Below are 20,611 nucleotides of genomic sequence, written 5' to 3'. Positions count from 1 at the left end.
TGCTACAGCACCATGGACAATTATGATTTTTCTAAATGATGTAATTATATATATAGTCTAATATGACATAAGAAACCAATTTTTGCTGTCACACCATTGTCAACACACTATATCTTGGCAACGACTACACTATTCATGAAATGATTTTGTCTTCTCATTTATTGTTGCTTCTGGCATTCAGACAAGCCTCAAGGCTTGCAATTGGCATGGTTTTTTTGCGTTGCATGACTAATACATTACTATCTGCTCGTTACTACACTGCTGTAATGATATTCATGTAATTGCTGTGTTTTTGCCGGCCGAGGTGGCCGAGCAGTTCTAGGCGCTACAGCCTGGAATCGTGCGACCGCTACGGGTCGCAGGTTCGAATCCTACCTCGGGCATGGATGAGTCTGATGTCCTTAGGTTATTTAGGTTCAAGTAGTTCTAAGTTGTAGGGGACTGATGACATCAGAAGTTAAGTCCCGTAGTCCTCAGAGCCATTTGAACCATTTTGCTGTGTCTTTAATTATTTTTCCATTATTGTGCTTTACACATCTTCAGTAACACATAATCAGAATCAACACAATTCAAAATGATCCTCACATGTTTTTTGTGCATTCTGCAGTGTCTGAACGTAAAATAATTCTTACTCTATGTGGTACACATCTTCCTCATTCCGTTCTTCTTTAACTCCTTTAAATAACAGTTTCTTTTAGGCCATACTACATTTCACCTCCATACGAGTAAACACGTCTCATCTGTTACGTGTATGAGAGCAGTATTTGCCGGCCTCGGTGGTCTAGCGGTTCTAGGCGCTCAGTCCGGAACCGCGCAACTGCTACGGTCGCAGGTTCGAATCCTGCCTCGGGCATGGACGTGTGTGATGTCCTTAGGCTAGTTAGGTTTAAGTAGTTCTAAGTTCTAGGGGACTGATGACCATAGATGTTAAGTCCCATAATGCTCAGAGCTATTTGAACCATTTTTGAGAACAGTAAGATCGTGCAAATCATCATAGTACAAAGTTTGAATGATCGATGAATGGACTTTCAGTCATTTCACTAATTGTTATACATTCTCGGTTTTGGTCAGGGGTACACTTTGCATGATAGTCACAGAATATTGCTGAGACAACCGTTGTATTAGCGCTTACTCTTACAGAATTGCGTAAATGTTGTTGTGTTGGGGGCGCTTACCAGTTAATTTATCATCGTATATTTCTTTTCTGAGATTTCCAAATGCCAAGAACTGAGATTTAAGGTATCACTAATGTCAGCTTCAAGCCCAACCATCGTGTAAGTGAGTGTGAATACGTGCCTGTGACTGGAGGTTCTCCTGAGTTGCTTCTGTGTTCGGTGAGCTGTATTAGTTTTAGTGAAAATAAGGGGTTGGCACTGGAGAAAGCAACGGACCCTTTCTTTGCTTTACTCCAACGTTTGACGGCTTATTTATATGCTAGATTGTTCAAATGTTTCACTGTCGTCATAACACAGTAAAACAATTCTACGTGAATTATTCAACGGGAGAAAAAAATCTGTTGTGAGTGGGCGGGGGGAGGGGGTATGATAGATGCCAAACCATCCTAGGTTGTTATCTCTCACTTATTTTCTTTATCCTATCGAGGGGTGTCACTAGGAAGGTGATTGGATATCGAGGGCTTTAATTACTCTTTGCTCGATTTTAATCACCAGGTTAGTCATACCCCTTTGTTGTATTCTCCAAGGGTTGTTGGTGAACAGTCTTTGTGGGAAAGGCACGCGGGACGGAACTTTAGTACGAAGTCCTCCGCCGAGTTCCAGGAAAGCAAGCCACTGTTACAATGGTGATGGTCAGTGGTGGTTTTATCAAAGGCGTCCTCAGCGGCCGGTCACCGTCGTCTTTCTCTTGGCCAGATGAAAGGCAACGATGATTGCGTGGACCGCTGAGCGCGCCAACAAGGCGTCGTGTTAATGGATTTACAGCCAGAGGCTGGCATCCCGAGCGAGCGTGGAATCTGCCAGTGCGACGCCGAAGTGCCTGTGCTGGGGCAGTCGGGCATTGTTTCGACGCGTTCGTAGAATCGCCACTCGTTGACAGCAGGGTGTCCGCCAAGGTGGCACCTCACATACTTTGCTATGTCGGTTACGCTTACCACACCGCGGTCTTCCCACTATAACATCCCAGCTTCCTCAACCAAATTATAACGTCCCAGGACTTTCTGCACCAAATTATAACATTTCAGCTCCTCAACACCAAATTAAAACGTTGCATTAGGAGGTGTCTGCTTCGTGCAAAAGGTCTTGAGTTCATATTGACGACAACAAGTAATTCTTCATTACAGACGTTTATTTACAAACAGAACTGACAGACTTCACAGACTCAACAACTGACTCTCCGAGCTAACCGCCCTGCATATCCGAACTGGCAACTGACAACTCCTAGGTGTATTAATATCTTTCCAAACAATGAGAGTCTTTGACAATGTTTTGTTTACAATACGATAGCAATTCACAGCTTAAAACTAAATTAGACATTACAGAATTTTAGTACAGATTAAAATAAGTAAAAGGATCAGTACATATAAATTCTTACAAGCATAATTTCCAAATAGATTTTATAACATTTTTCTACCAGCTTCTGGATAACCTTCACCAGATTTGTACCGATGTTTCCAGAAATATCTTGACATTTGATTCTGGATATTTCTTGAGTGATTTAGAACAACTATTTATATGTAAAATGATTTAAATCGTGTTTCAAAACGTAAATAAATCTTTTTAGCAATATTCCTTGATACAAATCGTCTTTCGAAATTAGGTTATGAAACAGTTTTCACAAGTTTTCGTATTTTTGCGATCATAATATAGAATTTCTCCATAGAAAGTTCCAGAAGTGTGCATTAAACGTTCATTTTCAGACTTTTTCTTTAGCTGGTGAGTTTTTAAAAGTATCTTGTCCATATTACACGAAATAATTTAGCTCAAAACTGATAATTTATACAATTAATCAGAGCTACAGCAAACAGTGAGTCTTTCTTTTACAAAATGAAATATAATTACAAAATTGAATGAAAATAGGTTACTAACACTAATATATATTTACATTAATTCTATTTTTGTTCTGTCTGTGCAAAATGTCCTAATATTGACACAGTACAATATTTAAACATCACCAAAGTTTCCCTTTACATTTTGCATATCTGTATCGACATCCCCTAAAAGTCTACAGTATCGAATACTTCAATATGTCCCAATATGTCCTGTAATGTTACACCACGCACACCTTTAAAAAGCAAACACAGTGGCGGACAGTCGGCGGTACTTAAGACGGATCTGCTAATTTTCTGGCGGTAAGCCCCACAATTGGAGTACGATTGTTCGTGGTGTTCCGGAAGGGTGATTGCGCAGCGGTTCATATAGGAGTGACTGGCGCTAAGATCCTCGACCAGCTACTATTGGCAGCCATGCCGCTTGCAGGCGTCTATGCATCTTAATTATTTTTCAAGTTTGTGTAGAGAACTGAATTTCCTCGTGGACTCTTATTCTGGACTGCCGGAGATCGAAGACAGAGAGAAGAGACAGGACATCCGGTCGCTTTAAGACATCTCACTGTCTCAGCAATCCGTACAGACTTTTGTAGATGCTGATCTGGACCGCCGGTCAGCATAACCGGGAACATTGTCCACGACCTTGAGGCACTCTCTCAAGCTGCACTGTAGCGACGTTTTCGCTAGTTAGTTAAAGAAAGTGCCGCATTCTATGAATTGCTCAGGTTGAAACCGCTATTTCTAAATTGCGTCTTCCATCACTGCTTCCTAATAGTACGAAGTCAGCGCTAGAACGTCGACGTTTTCATACTGCATAGTGTGACCGGTGTTGATGCAGTTCTCTACCACATTACGTTCGTTGTGCTGTCATAGCCTACTGTACCTTGGGAGTTCTGTGCATCTTTAATGGACTGTAGAGTCGTCCGCCCGATGTACGAAAGGCCACACTCTCAAGGGATCATGAAAACCCTAGCTTTGCGAAGCAACGAGTCATCTACGACGGAACCGAAATGTGTTGCTGTCTTCAGCGTAGAACGAAAAATCACTTGAAATTTTGTTCTTGGTGAGGATCAGACCTATTTTTGACGGAAGGATTGTCATATATGACAGGAAAGTCATTGATTAAAATCGCTTTATGTCTTCTTCCTTGTTCATTATGTTCCTTTTTCTTAGCGCCTCGCGCACTTGTGCATAATACCTACTTGCTTAAAAACCTCCCTTTTAGCGTAGGTGATTATTCTTCAGACTGCTCTCATCAGCAATGTTATGCGCTATGTGAATGAAAGTTATGAGAAAACTCATGGCCTGGGAAGGGTAGTGGCAGCTATTTGCACGTAAATGTAAGTTCGTACCAGTCGACTTCCGATACGTGAATGCCCAAGGTGCCACCATATTTTTGACTAATCAAAATATTCTAAACTTGAAGGCATCCTTCCCTTTCTCTTTCCATTATAAACTGAATTTTTCCGTTGATGGAATATAGATGTCTCTTCCCCAATTCCTTGCGTATGATGGAAATTTTATGCTTGAACAGGACAGATACCGCTATGGAAACTTCTTGTAAGAGAATTTCTTAACAGTGAGCTACATGAAAGATAGATCATTTTCTCTTAGAGGCAGAAAATTACCTATGAGAAAGTAAATGGCCCTACAGCAATGTATGGTCGAGGTGACGCAGTAGTAACACAATGGAAAGCGGGCTTCAGATATCCCGCAGACTATGTAGAATCACAGTTTCCATGGTATCCTCAAAGAACTTCAAAGGAATGCTGTGAGTATTCGATTGTAAAGCCTTATTCTTGTCCAGTACAATCTTCATTCTCTGTCGTTCTCATTGTCTACAGTGCGTTAAAAGCTAGTCTTCTTTATTTTCGTAAAAGAATCCTCCAGAACTACAAAAATTATAATACTCGTCTCTATAGTTTCCGCAGTTTTAAGTAAAGTTGCGACATGGTTCAATATTAATTCAGTATGATATAAGTAGCTAAGGTACGCGCCACTACTTTTTCTTGTCCTTAGCATCTTTGGTTACTGACACTGATGTTTCGTGTTCGATTCCCAGTCATCACGCTAAATACTTCTCACATAGAGAGATCTAGAATGTTGCTTCGCTCAACCCGATGAGGCCAAATGAGAAATGAATACATAATTAGCGGCATTTACATTCAAGCAGCCGATTAGTAGTCAAAGACAAAAGCTTGATATATGTCACACGATAGGGGTTTCACAGGAAGTTCACTTGCCGAAACGAAAGATTCGAAAACCTGTCTGCCAAAGCACGCAACTCCTTTTCAGCTACCTAGCCTAATCAGTGTACTGTTCACGGAATCGCAAAAAGTCTTTAGCTTTTGCTTCGACGAAAATTTAGCACAAGGTTAACTAATACAGTGTACTGACAACGCTTTACAGATAATTAGCATTCCAACGATAAAGTGATAAATATACATTGTATTCTTTTTCTCCGCTGGCATAAAATTTGACTCAAAACGTAAAGAATGTCTACGCGAAATTCCCAGATACGTACTATCGTCAGACAGATAGTGCTCAATACCAGTCTGCAAGCACTACAGTTTGCTTAAGTATATCTTGAAATGAATATATAATTTGGAGGACTTTTTTTGAAGGCCATACAAGGCTTACAAAACCTGTCGAAAGAGCACGAACCAGCTAACATTACGAAGAAGGAGAATTACAGTACTGATAACATATAACGCTCGAAAAATGACAGTGATTAATGTCATTTCAACTCGAGATATTATGCCATACTCAGCCTTTTTAGTGCCTTTAAGTGGCGGTCAGACGTGGATCAAGGGGACGGACAAGAAGTTAATAACATGGCGTGCATGAAGTCTGTCTCGTTGACTGAGTGCTATAAGGGGGAAAATACTGAGATGACAAAGAGCCAAACGAAATAATTTGCTGTTGTTGTATTATAGGTCATCCAGAGAAGTTTGAGGCAGATTTTGCTGATGTAACTACCGTCTTACACTATTCTTTGGGTTCACTGCGGTGTACAAGAAATTAACAACGTAACTGCGACGGAAAGATTATAACGGAATGTTATCATCACGGATCGTGATTAAATATTCTTCTGCCAGAGCATAGCCTAGGCTTAAATACTTCAACGTTTCTGGATGAAGAGAAGCTTAGCTGAACGAATAAGCACGGATTCAAGAAAGAGTTTAAGTGTGAGGCATGTGATGTATTGTAAAAAGAAGATGCATTTCAACAGGTTGATTCCGTCCTCCTAAATTTCTGAAAGACATTCCATATTGTACCACATCGCTGAATAATAACACAGAGTTTATTTATGATAGGTGATTTTTATGTATTTTTGTCTCCTGTTCATGAATCTGAAGTCAGATTTTATCGCGTTACGATTTTCCTGAATTTCAGTTTAAATATTTACTTAAAGTACACTGTAAGACGTCGTGGTCTCCTGACCTTCACTGCTTACATATTACGCCCTCACAATCATATTCCGCACATAAAGACGCTTCATTCGAACCCAAACTCGATAAGATAAAGTCAATGTTGTATGAACTCAAGTAAATGACATGCAAATAACTAATAAATCGCAAGTGCACACCATGGTTGAAATACTCGAGGCTGGCGTACACACATACATTCCAGACATGACGGTCACAGGAACTTTTAGTTCGAGAGAGGCAACCGCATGCCAGGAGGCCAGTCCCAACCTATCTACTTCGGCCAGTGGCCGCCCGTGGAGCATACAGCATTCGCCCGAAGGAAAGGAGGAACGACCCCGTGTTCGGCTTAAAAGCAAATTCTGCTACATTGTGTGGGAGCGTCCAACCTACGCATTCTTTACACATAGCATGCAGTTTCAGAGGTTTTCACCGGGAGACGGCAAACGTCAAACACCAATGCTACAGATTTCCGGATTGGTCGCCTTAAACGAAACGTCATTTTCCCGTTTTAGATGAGCAATGCTGATTGGCAGACGATATTTCTGACGCCTTGAGATGAAGGAGTAATGGAAGAGACCGGAAGATATACCCCACGTCTGGCATGGAGAGGCGCCGTTCCGTTGTCGCTCTTGGAGCGAGGAACAAGTCTCTCCTCAGTACTTCACTGGGAGTTCACCTCTGTCGAGAGCGAATCGAAGTGCGACTCTATAGAGTCCTTGCGATTAAGCGTTGTTCACTATGTTGGCCGACACACTTATTGTGCGATGTGAACGGACAGAGTTATCGTTAAACGGCTGCGAGCGAATTTTTCAGTGGCATCACGGTGGACTGGTTATCTGATCGGTGTACCACGCCAATAGGTAGACTAGTGGCGAATAGGAATCCTTGACTTCATCAAGGCGTAGGGAGAGTTTGATTGGCGAAGATGAATCTAGATAGAACGAGAGTTATCTTATTTGTCAGCAGGGAGCGGCGCAGACAGCAGTCATCGCACCTTACGGCATTGTGCGCTACAGCTATTGTGAGCCCCATATTTCCTCCACAACAGTACACTTCACTGCATTTCACACGCGACTGCCTCGACTGTACCTAGCATCATTGTAAAGGATAATTATTCAAGTTGAGTAGGCGCGCCTCTCAGCCATTCTGCCGAGTTAACAACAATCTTAAAGTTTGTATAGAAATTTCATTAGCGAATACTATCCTTGAGAGGTAACTTCACATTCCAAAAAGAACCAGGATATAGCTTGTTCAATTCATAACTAAAAGTGCCATTGTGATTTCTCAGAATTTTTGCAAAATAAATAATAATTTTTGTTGGGTTCATGTTTTTTTCTTACACTAACTAGCACTACTCCAGTACCCAAGTATCCCACTAGTTACATAAGAAATTTAATGAATTTTTGTGTCATTTCCTTACAGCGGACGACTCCAGAAGATATTTATTGCTGAAAGTTTTTCAGGCATTTCTCTTTAGAACGTTACGAGCGTCTGTCTGACTTCTGTAGTAGTGTGGGGGTGGAAATTGCATCTTGCAGGAGCCACAGGGTAAAGGGTACATCTCAGATTAATCCGTTGCGCAGAATAACAGAATAGCAGATCAACCCCACGCTCACAGCACTAATCATCTGGAACATTATGACCAACGACCTGCTATCGTTATAAACTAGTCCAGGCGACAGCAGCGTCACCTGGCCAAGGATGACTGCTAGTCAGACACACGTGCGGTGTACGTAGTGTGAGTAGGCTGTTTAGGTTTTTTTATTGGTAACGCCACGTAGCGCTCTGTATGAAAATCGCTGGCTGTGCTGTGTGCAGTCTGTGGCTGGTTTGCATTGTTGTCTGCCATTGTAGTGTTGGGCAGCGGCAGCTGGATGCTAACAGCGCGTAGCTTTGCACAGTTGGAAGTGAGCCGCCAGCAGTGGTGGACGTGGGGAGAGAGATGGCGGAGTTTTGAAATTTGTAAGAATTGGTGTCATGAACTGATATATATATTATGACTATTAAGGTAAGTACATTGTTTGTTCTCTATTAAAATCTTTCATTTGCTAACTGTGCCTCAGTAGTTAGTGAATTCCGTAGTTTGAATCTTTTAGTTAGCTGGCGGTAGTGGCGCTCGCTGTATTGCAGTAGTTCGAGTAACGAAGATTTTTGTGAGGTAAGTGATTTGTGAAACATATAGGTTAATGTTAGTCAAGGCCATTCTTTCGTAGGGATTTTTGGAAGTCAGATTGCGTTGCGCTAAAAATATTGTGTGTCAGTTTAAGCACATTCGTGTATAATTGTTCAAAGAGGAGGTTTTACATAGACCAGTCTTGTATAATTTTTCTAAGGGGACGTTTCAGTAGTATCAGTGAACGTGCTGTCCGTGTGTAGAATGGGGAAGGCGCGCGATCTATCTGATTGTGAGTTTGACCGAGAGCAGATTGTGATGTCCAGGGCCTTCGCACGAGCATTTCGGAAAATGTATGATGGTGTTCAGTGAGTGCTGTGGTGAGTCTCTTCAACACGTGGCCAAAACAAGGTGAAACCACGTCCAGACGTCGTGGGGCAGGGCGGCCACCCCTCATTACAAACGTCGGACGTTGTAGGCAGGCTGGTGAAACAGGACAGGTGGCAAACTGGGGCGGAATTAACATGAAAGATTAATGCTGGGCAGATTAAAAGAGTATCTGAACACACAGTGCAACGAACACTCCTAACGATGGGCCTCCGCAGCCGACGACTCATGCATGTGCCAATGTTAACGCCACGACATCAGCAACTACGACTGACATGAGCACGTCACCATCGGCACTGGAAGTTGTTGCAGTGACAGAGAGTTACATGATCGGATGAATCCCAACACCTCCCTCATTATGCCGATGGGATTGCGCGAACCCGTCGTCTTCCTTGGGAACAGCTCCCTAACATCTGCACTCCGGGGCGGAGACAAGTTGGTGGCGGCTCCATCAACCTCTGGGGAACATTCACGTGGGCGTCCATGGGGCCAATGGAAGTTGTGCAGGGCACCATGACGGCCGTGGAGTATCGTACACTGGTTACAGAGCACGTACATACCTCCATGACGATTATTTTTCCAGACGGCAGTGGCATTTTTCGACAAGATAATGCACCGTGTCACAAGACCAGGAATGTTATGGAGTGGTTCGAGGAACACAGTGGCGAGTTCCAGTTGATGCACTGGCTCCCCGACTCGCCAGATCTGAACCGATCCAACACATCTGGGATGTGATTGAACGTGGCGCCAGAGTTCATTGCCCCCCTTCCCGGAATTTACCGGAATTACTTGACTGTGTGTGCAAAAGTGGTGCCAACTCACTCCAGGGCCTCATTGCTTCCCTGCCACGACGCATCACCGCTGTTATCTGTACCAAAGGTGCATATACCGGCTACTGGGTACGTGGTCATAATGTTCTTTCTGATCAGTATTAAAATCAGTTTAGGAAATTTAGCGCGGAAAAGTAAGCATTACTATTTTGAAATGAAATAATTAAAGAAGGCAGTGTGTTCATCAAGTTGTTTCTCAACATATGACATTATTTTTGGCGCTTGGTTAAGTCCAGGATACACATGTTATGGTTTAAACTCGCTTCCTTTTGCTGCAGAAATGTAATCTTCGAAATTTCCCTATGTATTCGACTCCATATTGTTCCTCTTCATAGTCCAGCAATACTCAGTTAACGTCACAGAAATCCTTACCACCTGATAACGCCTTTCTATTTCTTTCGTGTCCTGGGGGAACCGCTCCCTCGCTCTTCACTAAAATCTCTCGACTTTTTAGGGAAAACGTCGTGATGGCTATGAAGAAAATGCAGCTTGATACTCGGCATTACAACCTAAATTTGTCATAGCCATCAACGCATCTTCCATAGATTTCTTTCAATCTGGGCCCTTTCTGTTTCCCAAAAAATCGTTTATCGCAAATCCTGAATCCTACCCTTGCCAGATCTTGAAGTCTTACGTCTGTCATTAGATTCTTTATTAATGGTCACTCAAAGATTTCTCCTTTCAGTTTAACACATAGGAAGTAAACGTCTGACAGATATACTTAAAACATTCACCATCTGTATTCACTCCCTTTACGAATTATTTCACGATCCTGTTTTTTGTGTAGATGTGGCAGAATGATTTTTTCTCGTATCACCAAACTTTTTCTTCTAACGTTCTTGTCTCTTGGTTTCAGATATGTTCTACCTGCTCATTCCTTTCCAACCCACTGCAACTCAGGCAGAGGAAGAAGGCATATTTTGTGTAGCCTGACTGTTGTCCAAGAAGCATTCCTATAACCGTTAGAGTCCGACACACATCACATTCCTGCAATGAATACCTTACTGCCGTTAATACTATTGCAAGGGTTTCGTAGTTTTCTTCAAGACGCAAAGGTAGACCACTGATATCGAACCAAACTTATTAGTAATGTGTAGGAGTACAGCTTTGATAACTATTTGGGTTCCATCGATAAATAACCTCCATTATTTCTTGTTGCATGTGATTCCAGATGTTGATGCTACTTCTTCAATGGTATTACAGTAATGAAGAGTCCCATCTTCAGTGAAGTACTCATGAAACTATTCTTCTCTTGTTCGATATAAGGAGGATGATGTGCCAGGTGTTATCAGCGTCTACTCCTTTAAATGAGAACCCAAAACTTGTGACAACTTCATTGAGAGTTCCAGATATCTTACTAAGTCATTTGGTTCACCTTGAGTAAACAGTTCTGGCTTCAGCGCTTCCGTGGTCGCCGAAACTTCGTCACCGTCTACAGAATCAGAAGATGGTGACGTTGATTATGATGACTGTAGAGTTGTAGGTTTGTAGGTACAGGAATACTGGGTCCAAGAGGTACAGACGTGGTGGCTGATTTCAGGTTTTTATATACAATGCTTTTAATACTCGTTTTGGTACGACACTCAGCTTTGACTATGCAGAAATGACAATCATCGATGTGGTTTGTTTGCTCTCACAACCATATTTTTAATCCCGCAACACACGTACGACACTCACTGTGCGGCACGAATGTTTTTCTTGGTCTCCTAATTTGGCACGAAAACAAGACAGATCAGCTTCATTCACGAATGAGGTTAAGTTCTCACTTCCTGGTTACAAAGTAAATGAGTCGTTGATGAAAGAAAGCGAGTTTGTATTATTTACACACTGCGTCTTGAGGAGCTCACCATCTGTAGACTGACTTAAATGAGCTGGTAAATGTAAGAGTTATACAAAAAATACTTAAAAACGAAACTAAGAAAACAGTAGTACCGTAGTGTTTCTGTGTGAACATTTTATCAAAATGTATCGATCATAGCCGTCCGGGGTGGCCGAACGGTTCTAGGCGCTTCAGTGTGGAACCGCGCTACCGCTACGGTCGCAGGTTCGAATCCTGCCTCGGTCATGGCTGTGTGTGATGTCCTTAGGTTAGTTAGGTTTAAGTAGTTGTAAGGTCTAGGGGACTGATGACCTCAGATGTTAAATCCCATAGTGCTCAGAGCAATTTTTTTTTTTTTTTTTTCGATCATACGGTGACTGACCATCTCCGATTGCTGTAACTTGTATTATATAGCCCGCTGCACATTGTTACCCGCGAATTTTAGAAGAAGGAAGATTACGTAATTATACAAAAACTATGGGAGTTAGAGTAAATCTGATACCATATTTGTAAACAGCTGTAAGAAACAATCTGAAAGCACCTACTTTCAAGCAAAACTCCAAAATGATGTTACCCACTGTAATCAAAACACGATTGTAGATGTTAGCTTCACACATATTCTCTTAGGGCGATGAATTTTGGTAATTTTTTATATGTAGTTGAAAAAAGCATAATGTGACCTCTAATGCTGCCTGGATTAACAGTGTCGGCAGCATACTCAGATTCATTACGATGCTGATGTCAACAAAAAAGTATGAAGTCAGACGATTGTAAGGAAATGCTAAAAGACTTGGACAAAATTTTCAATTCGTATAAGGAACTGCATTTATCTCTTTACATGTGGATAAATGCGTATATGTGTTCACTTGACTTTTACCGAAGAAAAGGTCAATCGAGAAGGTACGACGCGTAAGGCTTGTGAAATTTCATTTAAGTATAGGCGATGTGAAATGGCCAATAAAACTAAAGAATAATTCTACCACTTGGCTGCAAACTAAGCAATGATACATACAGAATGTATGGTAAGAAAATATTATAAAGAGATGGATATGCTATTCCAAAATACTTTTCTAAACAACCTATCACGTACAGTAACATATTGTGAAAACTATGCGTAGAAGCCAAGTGACGCCACTTACCTAATACCACGAAACAACAAAACATTTCTAATAATTTAACTACATAGATAATTGTCATATGGAGTAACACAGTTTCTTGGAACACTGTCCTCTGTGGTCTCGTTAAAACGGTACCATTTGGTATCTTTTGTGATTCGTTCATAGCATTTCGCAGTTGTAGACCGTGACAATCTTCTATGAAAGCTTAAATTTTATTGAAGTATTGTATTGGAATCATAATTAACTAAAATAATTTAAAAAGTTGTGCTGAATAATTTAAAAAATACTACAAGAAGAGTAATATTTAATGAATGGAAAGAAACTTAGATGGTTTCGATACTGTACTTGCATTCGAGAGAACACGGTTCAAGTACCCATCTGGGCATCTAGAGTTACGTTTCCCGTGGTTTCCCTAAATCACTTAAGGCTAGCACCGGAATAGCCCTGTTGAAACGGTAAAGGCTGAATTCCTTCTCTAATCCGGTGATTTCTACGTTCCGTCAATCCGCCATAAAGTGGAGGAATAGAGGTCTCTTTCGAATCTGACATTCTCGGGACTCAAAGAGATGAAATTTTTCTTTCTCCTTGACTACGTAAATAGAACTTAAAAGAGCGCGACTTGCAATGGTTGGAAGCACCCTCTGTCAAGCGCTTTCGGAGTACAGTTAGAGATGGGTCCTGTGCCAGGTGGGTGCCCAATAATGGACAGAAACAATGTCTTTAAAAACGACGCTATGCTATGAAAATATAGGTAAAAATCTACAATAGGGCCAATGGCGGTCGTACGTGTTTCGTGCAGGCATGTTGTCAGCGTGTACCGTGAGGTATAAAGGGAACAAAAGGAGCCGTTTGTGTTACGCAGCCAATGAGAGAGCAGAAGACAGATAACATGTTTCCAAGTAATACATTCGGAAGAAAGATTGAAACGTTGTTGCATATGAGGTTATAAATTTAATGCAAGGAAATATTCGAAAAAATGTTCCAAAGAATAGGGAAAAATTTATCTGCTCTGTGCTGCTATGCAATAGATCTGTGAGAGCACACAGAGTATGTGGATCAATGTTTTTTAATTAATTCATGGTAGGAGGTAGATGGATCAATAATTTTAATTACGAGAGGAGGTAGTTGGAAGGATGTTTATCAATAAATCCAACATGCGACTCTGTTATTAATAAACGTTGAGTCACCTACCTTCTTCCATGATATAAATAAAAAAAACATGTTTTTGCTATGCACACAAGGAGAGAACAGCAGGCAGACGATGTGTTTCGAAATACGACATTCGGGGAGACAGACTGAAACATTGCCGTGAAGCAGGATTAACAAATGCAATTGCTTCTTATTTGAGTACTACGGATAACAAGAAAATGCAAGAAATTATATTAATATGGGTTGTAGACTAATGCAACAGCATGCAAACAACATGAAAATGTATCTGGTTCTAGTTGGTTCTGCTTCATCCATACATAATCAAAGAGGTAGTTTTCAATGAAGTTTTTGCATTGCCTCGTGCTATGAAGGGACCGTTTAATGGAACGCCTTTGTGCCTTCTATAGTAATTGTATGGGCACTTATCTCGGGATGTTTGAACGTCAGCTTGTGATTCACTTGAAGGTGTTGGAAACCTTTATTTCTCGAACATTTGTATGTTGACAAACAGTCGTAAGTAGCTCTTGTTCCTGGCAAAATATTTTCTTTAATAAGTTTCAAAGGGACTACTTGGCACAACACAAAAATATCTCCTTTGTGTATCTCGCTGTATAGCGCCCAACACCCACCGTGCTATTTTCTTGTTGTCTCGGCCAAACTACTTCTCCCCGAACTGTTATTCGTCGATCTCGACCATCTGTCCTTCGTCCTCTAGTTTGTCATTCTGTCTCAGGCAGATATTCATGCAAACCTCTCTACAGAATTGTCGCCAGTAGACCACAGTTTGCTCCGCTAAAACAAGATCTCAAGATACAAATTTAGATTTGCAATCATAAACCCATAAGTATGTGAACTGCAAAATTGCACTAATTTGTAGCTTGCTGCTAGAAAACCACTCGCTGTTTTGCTATATTTCTAAACAACTCCATCAAAACACACTTTAGACTTTTTACGAGCCATTTCACTCCCACATTAAATACACTTCCATAGCTCTGCAATTAACCCGTGACACATACACCAACGGACGACGTCGGCATGCACAACTAAACCTGTTAAACAACTCCACTTCATACCATTTACTGCCATAACCATACAATACCTCTATGTAAACTCACTAACGCACCGAAAATGCAAGAAGTAAGACGATGGTTTCAATGTTGGCGCTAGAAATACGTTCCCTCTCTTCTCGCCTCTTGATTTGTTATTTGAAACTATGATCCCATTGGCTACGCGAAACAGACGCATTACCAACCTATGAGCAATAGACTGCTGTTGGCCTCCATCTAGACTTGAGCCAAAATAAATCCTCACTAAATAAACAAATCGCACATGCTAATTATCATATACAAATGATTACTAGTGTAGATAAATGAGTCTTTTATTGTAAACAATACTGATGATATAGGTGAGGATAGAAAAGAAATGTGAGTAGAAATAAATGAAAATAAAATTTACTACTTTCAGATCATTAAAATTATATGTACGTAGGTATTGTGAACTTACACTCTGTCTGGCAACCGAAAGAGAAGAAAACAGGGAGTATCTTGCAGTCACCAATGACGGTACTTGACCAGTTACCCAATCAAAATGTAGCTCTCAGAATATTTTTCAAAAAAAACATTAAAAATTCTATGACCATTACAGAAACTTATTTCACAGTCGTGTTCACGTCGCTAAGCAACTGTTTTCATCGATCAAAGATATTAGTCTAAGTCAGCGAGTTAACCGTAGATACATACAGATCGCGCATACCTCTTGCCTCTGCAGCGCTCATACTTGAAACCAGCATCTAAAAATTTACACGCGTGGCGGGCGGAGTAGAGCCTGGTCCATGTTGTTATGGACTGTGAGAAGCAGAGATGATAGCCGCAGTTTATCTCGTTTATAGCTGAAACCAAGAACTGATTTTAACAAATGAGTGACATGCCACGCTATGTTTACAAATGTAGAACTACAATTGCCGAAATTTCTGCGAAATTTTCGCTACGGGTACGATAGTTAACGGTGTAACAATCAGCCAAGTAAAACCGTAACAAACACGCTTTGTAACATTGTATTTAAATTTATTTTGGTGTGTATTTTTTAGAAGAGACAGAATTATCGTTTCTTCTCTGAATTTTCACTTTTTTATCTGCGCCGTCCATCATCTGGTTCATCGCTCGTGAAAAACTGTAAGACAATATCTATTTCGGTAGAAAATATATCGCTTTCAGACATTTTCTCAATAATACATGTAATTTTTCGGTTATTATCAGAAACACTACAGTTTTATCTATCATACGCAATTTTTAAACAAAACTGACGTATACGTATTGCGGCTGTTACTATATCTAATATAGTTACTGAACCAATACTTCAAACCGACGCTGAGTACAAATGGAAACATTGGTTTTAAGAAAACCATTATGGTGAGTCGGATAATTTAATATTTTGTGGCTTCAAAACCTTCGTCATTTATGTAGTTTTGCATCTGAGGAGCAACATAAATATCAGGCTTTTGCATTGGTTACTCATACAAAACAACAAAACTTCGCTAATAATATCTACTGTTATGTTCATCACATTTTGCTACTGAAGTTTTCCTCTCAGTAGCCCAGCTATTAACGCTTTAATAAAAGGAATGCTGATTCGAGAGCAGGAACAATGGTACTCCTAACAGACTTTTGGACAAACTAATCAAAGCTTCGAATGTAGTTTCAAATAGAGTTAACTGGAAGTTGAAGCGATTAAGTCTTATGCCTAACAATTTTCTTTTTTTGGGTATACATGTGTTATAGTACACACTCTTTTTTCGCTACGTAATAAATCACGAGGAAAATTAAATTGCTGGCACATTATCTGGCTTCAGTTTTCGTCCGGGAGAAAGAGTTGTGTCAGAACATCCAGGGGAAAAAGCACAGCTTTGTGTTTTTGTTCACCTTAACTTTTTTCTCCTCGTCTCGGGTAGGGTGGAAAGATGCTTCATCAGTGACAATAGTGTTATCAGAAGGCCAACGTAAAAAGAAGTACAGAGAGGGTATCGTGGACAGTAGAGAAATGAAAAGAGTTAGTATTTTATAAATTTGCATGTGAAGTTTTATGAGAACGGTTTGCAATGAGTAATATTCGTCATAAATTCGTGACATTTGTACATAAATATATTTTCTTAAATAGAAAACCATTTGCATCTATTACATAATGGCATCAGTCTTCAGATTCAGCTAACATCTGATTTAAGGTTTTCATCTTGAAAAATGTTAGAAAATTTTTTGTGTTTGGAACAAAATGTAACCTCGTTTTAGATGTTTTTCTTGCAAACAATCGCTGTAAAAAAACTTGAACACTATAATAAAAACTGACAATTAGCTTATAAGACACCTCGTAGTGGTATTCAGCCGTCAGCTGATCGGGGTATTGTTTATAATATTGTGATATCATGCGCGTACTATCTCATTTACGGTCTATGGGCAATAACGAAGTAATTCGATACTTGGTTCTTTAGGGGCTGAATCTTAACGACGGCAATCCAGTTTTAGAAATTATTACATTACTGAACGGATGTATTTATGAACCATTTATGTGAAACTGTTCCAAGTTGTTGACAGCTATTTATGAAAGCTTGTAAATCTGTTAGTTTGTAGCCGGCTGCTGTGGCCGAGCGATTCTAGGCGCTTCAGTCTGGAGCCGCGCGACCGCTACGATCGCAGGTTCGAATCCTGCCTCGGGCATGGCTGTCTGTGATGTCCTTATGTTAGTTAGGTTTAAGTAGTTCTAAGGTCTAGGGGACTGATGACCTCAGATGTTAAGTCCCATAGTGCTCGGAGCAATTTTTTGTTGTTGTATCGATCATACTGTGACTGACCATTTCCGATTGCTTAACTTGTATTATATAGCCCGCTGTACATTGTTACCCAAGAATTTTAGAAGAAGCAAGATTACGTAATTATACAAGAACTGTGGGGGTTAGAGGAAATCTGTTTCCATATTTGTAAACAGCTGTAAGAAACAATCTGAAAGCACCTATTTTCGAGCAAAACTCCAAAATGGTGTTACCCACTGTAATCAAAACACGATTGTAGATGTTAGCTTCACACATATTCTCTTAGGGCGATGAATTTTGGAAATTTTGTATATGTAGTTGGAAAAAGCATAATGTGACCTCTAATGCTGCCTGGATTAACAGTGTCGGCAGCACACTCAGATAGATTCATTACGATGCTGATGTCAACAAAAAAGTATGAAGTCAGACGATTGTAACGAAATGCTAAAAGACTTGGACAAAATTTTCAATTCGTATAAGGAACTGCATATATCTCTTTACATGTGGATAAATACGTATATGTGTTCACTTGACTTTTACCGAAGAAAAGGTCAATCGAGAAGGTACGACGCGTAAGACTTGTGAAATGTCAGTTAAGTATAGGCGATGTGAAATGGCCAATAAAACTAAAGAATAATTCTACCACTTGGCTTCAAACTAAGCAATGATACATACAGAATGTATGGTAAGAAAATATTATAAAGAGATGGATATGCTATTCCAAAATACTTTTCTAAACAACCTATCACGTACAGTAACATACTGTGTAAACTATGCGTAGAAGCTAAGTGACGCCACTTACCTAATACCACGAAACAACAAAACATTTCTAATAATTTAACTACATAGATAATTGTCATACTGAGTAACACAGTTTCTTGGAACACTGTCCTCTGTGGTCTCGACAAAACGGTACCATTTTTGTGTTTGGAACAAAATGTTACCTCGTTTTAGATGTTTTTTCTTGCAAACAATCGCTGTAAAAAAAACTTGAACACTATAATAAAAACATTGTGGTAGAAAACGGTACAGTTAAAAGAAACTGACGATTAGCTTATAAGTCACCTCGTACTGGTATTCAGCCGTCAGCTGATCGGGGTATTGTATACAATATAGTGATATCATGCGCGTACTATCTGATTTACGGTCTATGGGAAATAACGAAGTAATTCGATACTTGGTTCTTTAGGGGCTGAATCTTAAATCAATCAAATCAAATAAGTTATCAAATGTCCCTTCACGTATCCTCATTAAACGGTTCTGATTAAGTTTCCTGAAAAAGAAAACATCAAGTTAAAGAAAGCAATGCATGATTCTCAAAAAGAATAAAACTTTACACTAGTAACTCAAACTTGCCTAACAACACATGCTGATGTTTTCCATTACTACTTCCTTTTCATGCACTTTCAAAAAAAAAAAAAATCAGTACAGCATGCAAATTTCATAAATCTTTAATGGATATAAAATCAGCCCACACCATTCTACACGCTACAGTTAAAAGAAACTGACGATTAGCTTATAAGACACCTCGTAGTGGTATTCAGCCGTCAGCTGATCGGGGTATTATTTACAATATAGTGATATCATCCGCGTACTATCTCATTTACGGTCTATGGGCAATAACGAAGTAATTCGATACTTGGTTCCTTAGGGGCTGAATCTTAACGAAGGCAATCCAGTTTTAGAAATTATCACATTACTGAACGGATGTATTTATGAACCATTTATGTGAAACTGTTCCAAGTTGTTGACAGCTATTTATGAAAGCTTGTAAATCTGTTAATTTTGAGCCGGCCCCGGTGGCCGTGCGGTTCTAGGCGCTTCAGTCTGGAGCCGCGCGACCGCTACGGTCGGAGGTTCGAATCCTGCCTCGGGCATGGCTGTCTGTGATGTCCTTAGGTTAGTTAGGTTTAAGTAGTTCTAAGGTCTAGGGGACTGAAGACCTCAGATGTTAAGTCCCATAGCGCTCAGAGCCATTTTTTTTGTTAGTTTTTACGAAAGCAAAGTAACGAACACTTGGCTCTAATTCAGTTTTTGAAAAAAGGTGACACATATATCTATTGTCATAATATAAATTGTCTTGTAACAATTTTGTATGGTAAATATACATGGTTTTTATGAAATTTAGATTGTTTTAATCAGCAAACTTTCTTATTTTTACTACAAAATTCCACAAACAAGAGAGGGAAAACGGTGATAGTTTCATGTGCATAGGTAAGGATAAACGTACGCATTCTCGGTTTTAGTAAATATTTTAAAAAACTGATGGCGATGTTATAAGAGTTACGCATGAAACACATAGTCTGATATCTCGATAACATTGAGTAAAAGTTTCATTGTCATTCGGTTATTATTAGTGGCGTAATTAAACTTTTCCTCAAAAATAACTTTGCGTATGCTTACCCCAAGCGGTAGGTAAGTGTACCCGTGCCTCGGGCAAAAGTACGCTGTGCAGGATTACGAATAAATACGTGAAAAAGCAAATTAGGAACTCTTTAATTTTCAGCGGATTGATGTAATGATGTGAGGGTAGGGCCGAAAAACGTTTATCGAGGGAAATCCAGTGATGCAGTATTGGTTATTGTTCCTGTAACGAAAAATTATTTGTGAATTGGTCGAGGTGATCACTATATTTGCGTGTTTTAAAAGCAGCCTCCGAAAACCAGGTTGCTTTGGACGCTTGTCGTGTTGGGAGCTAATTTTCAACACGGCAAAAAGCTTGACGGTAGAGGGACTGTGTTAATGACTGCCGAGCTGAGGTTCTTGGTCTGTTTCTGGATAAAAATGCCACTATGAAATATGTGACTATATTTGAAGTGTATTTGAGAGGTAGGTATGTTCTGAAAACCCACTACCCAATGAAAAAAAAACTACAGGAAAAAAATAATTTAATCTCTCTCTCACCAACAAAAAATGCTTGAATAAGCTTAAAAGGGTAAACGTTCGCAGACACTTTCTTGA

Source organism: Schistocerca gregaria, chromosome 3 (genome assembly GCF_023897955.1).
Source record: "Schistocerca gregaria isolate iqSchGreg1 chromosome 3, iqSchGreg1.2, whole genome shotgun sequence".
Lineage (NCBI taxonomy): Eukaryota > Metazoa > Arthropoda > Insecta > Orthoptera > Acrididae > Schistocerca > Schistocerca gregaria.
The sequence above is the reverse complement of the archived record's forward strand: the minus strand, read 5'-3'. Positions refer to the sequence as shown.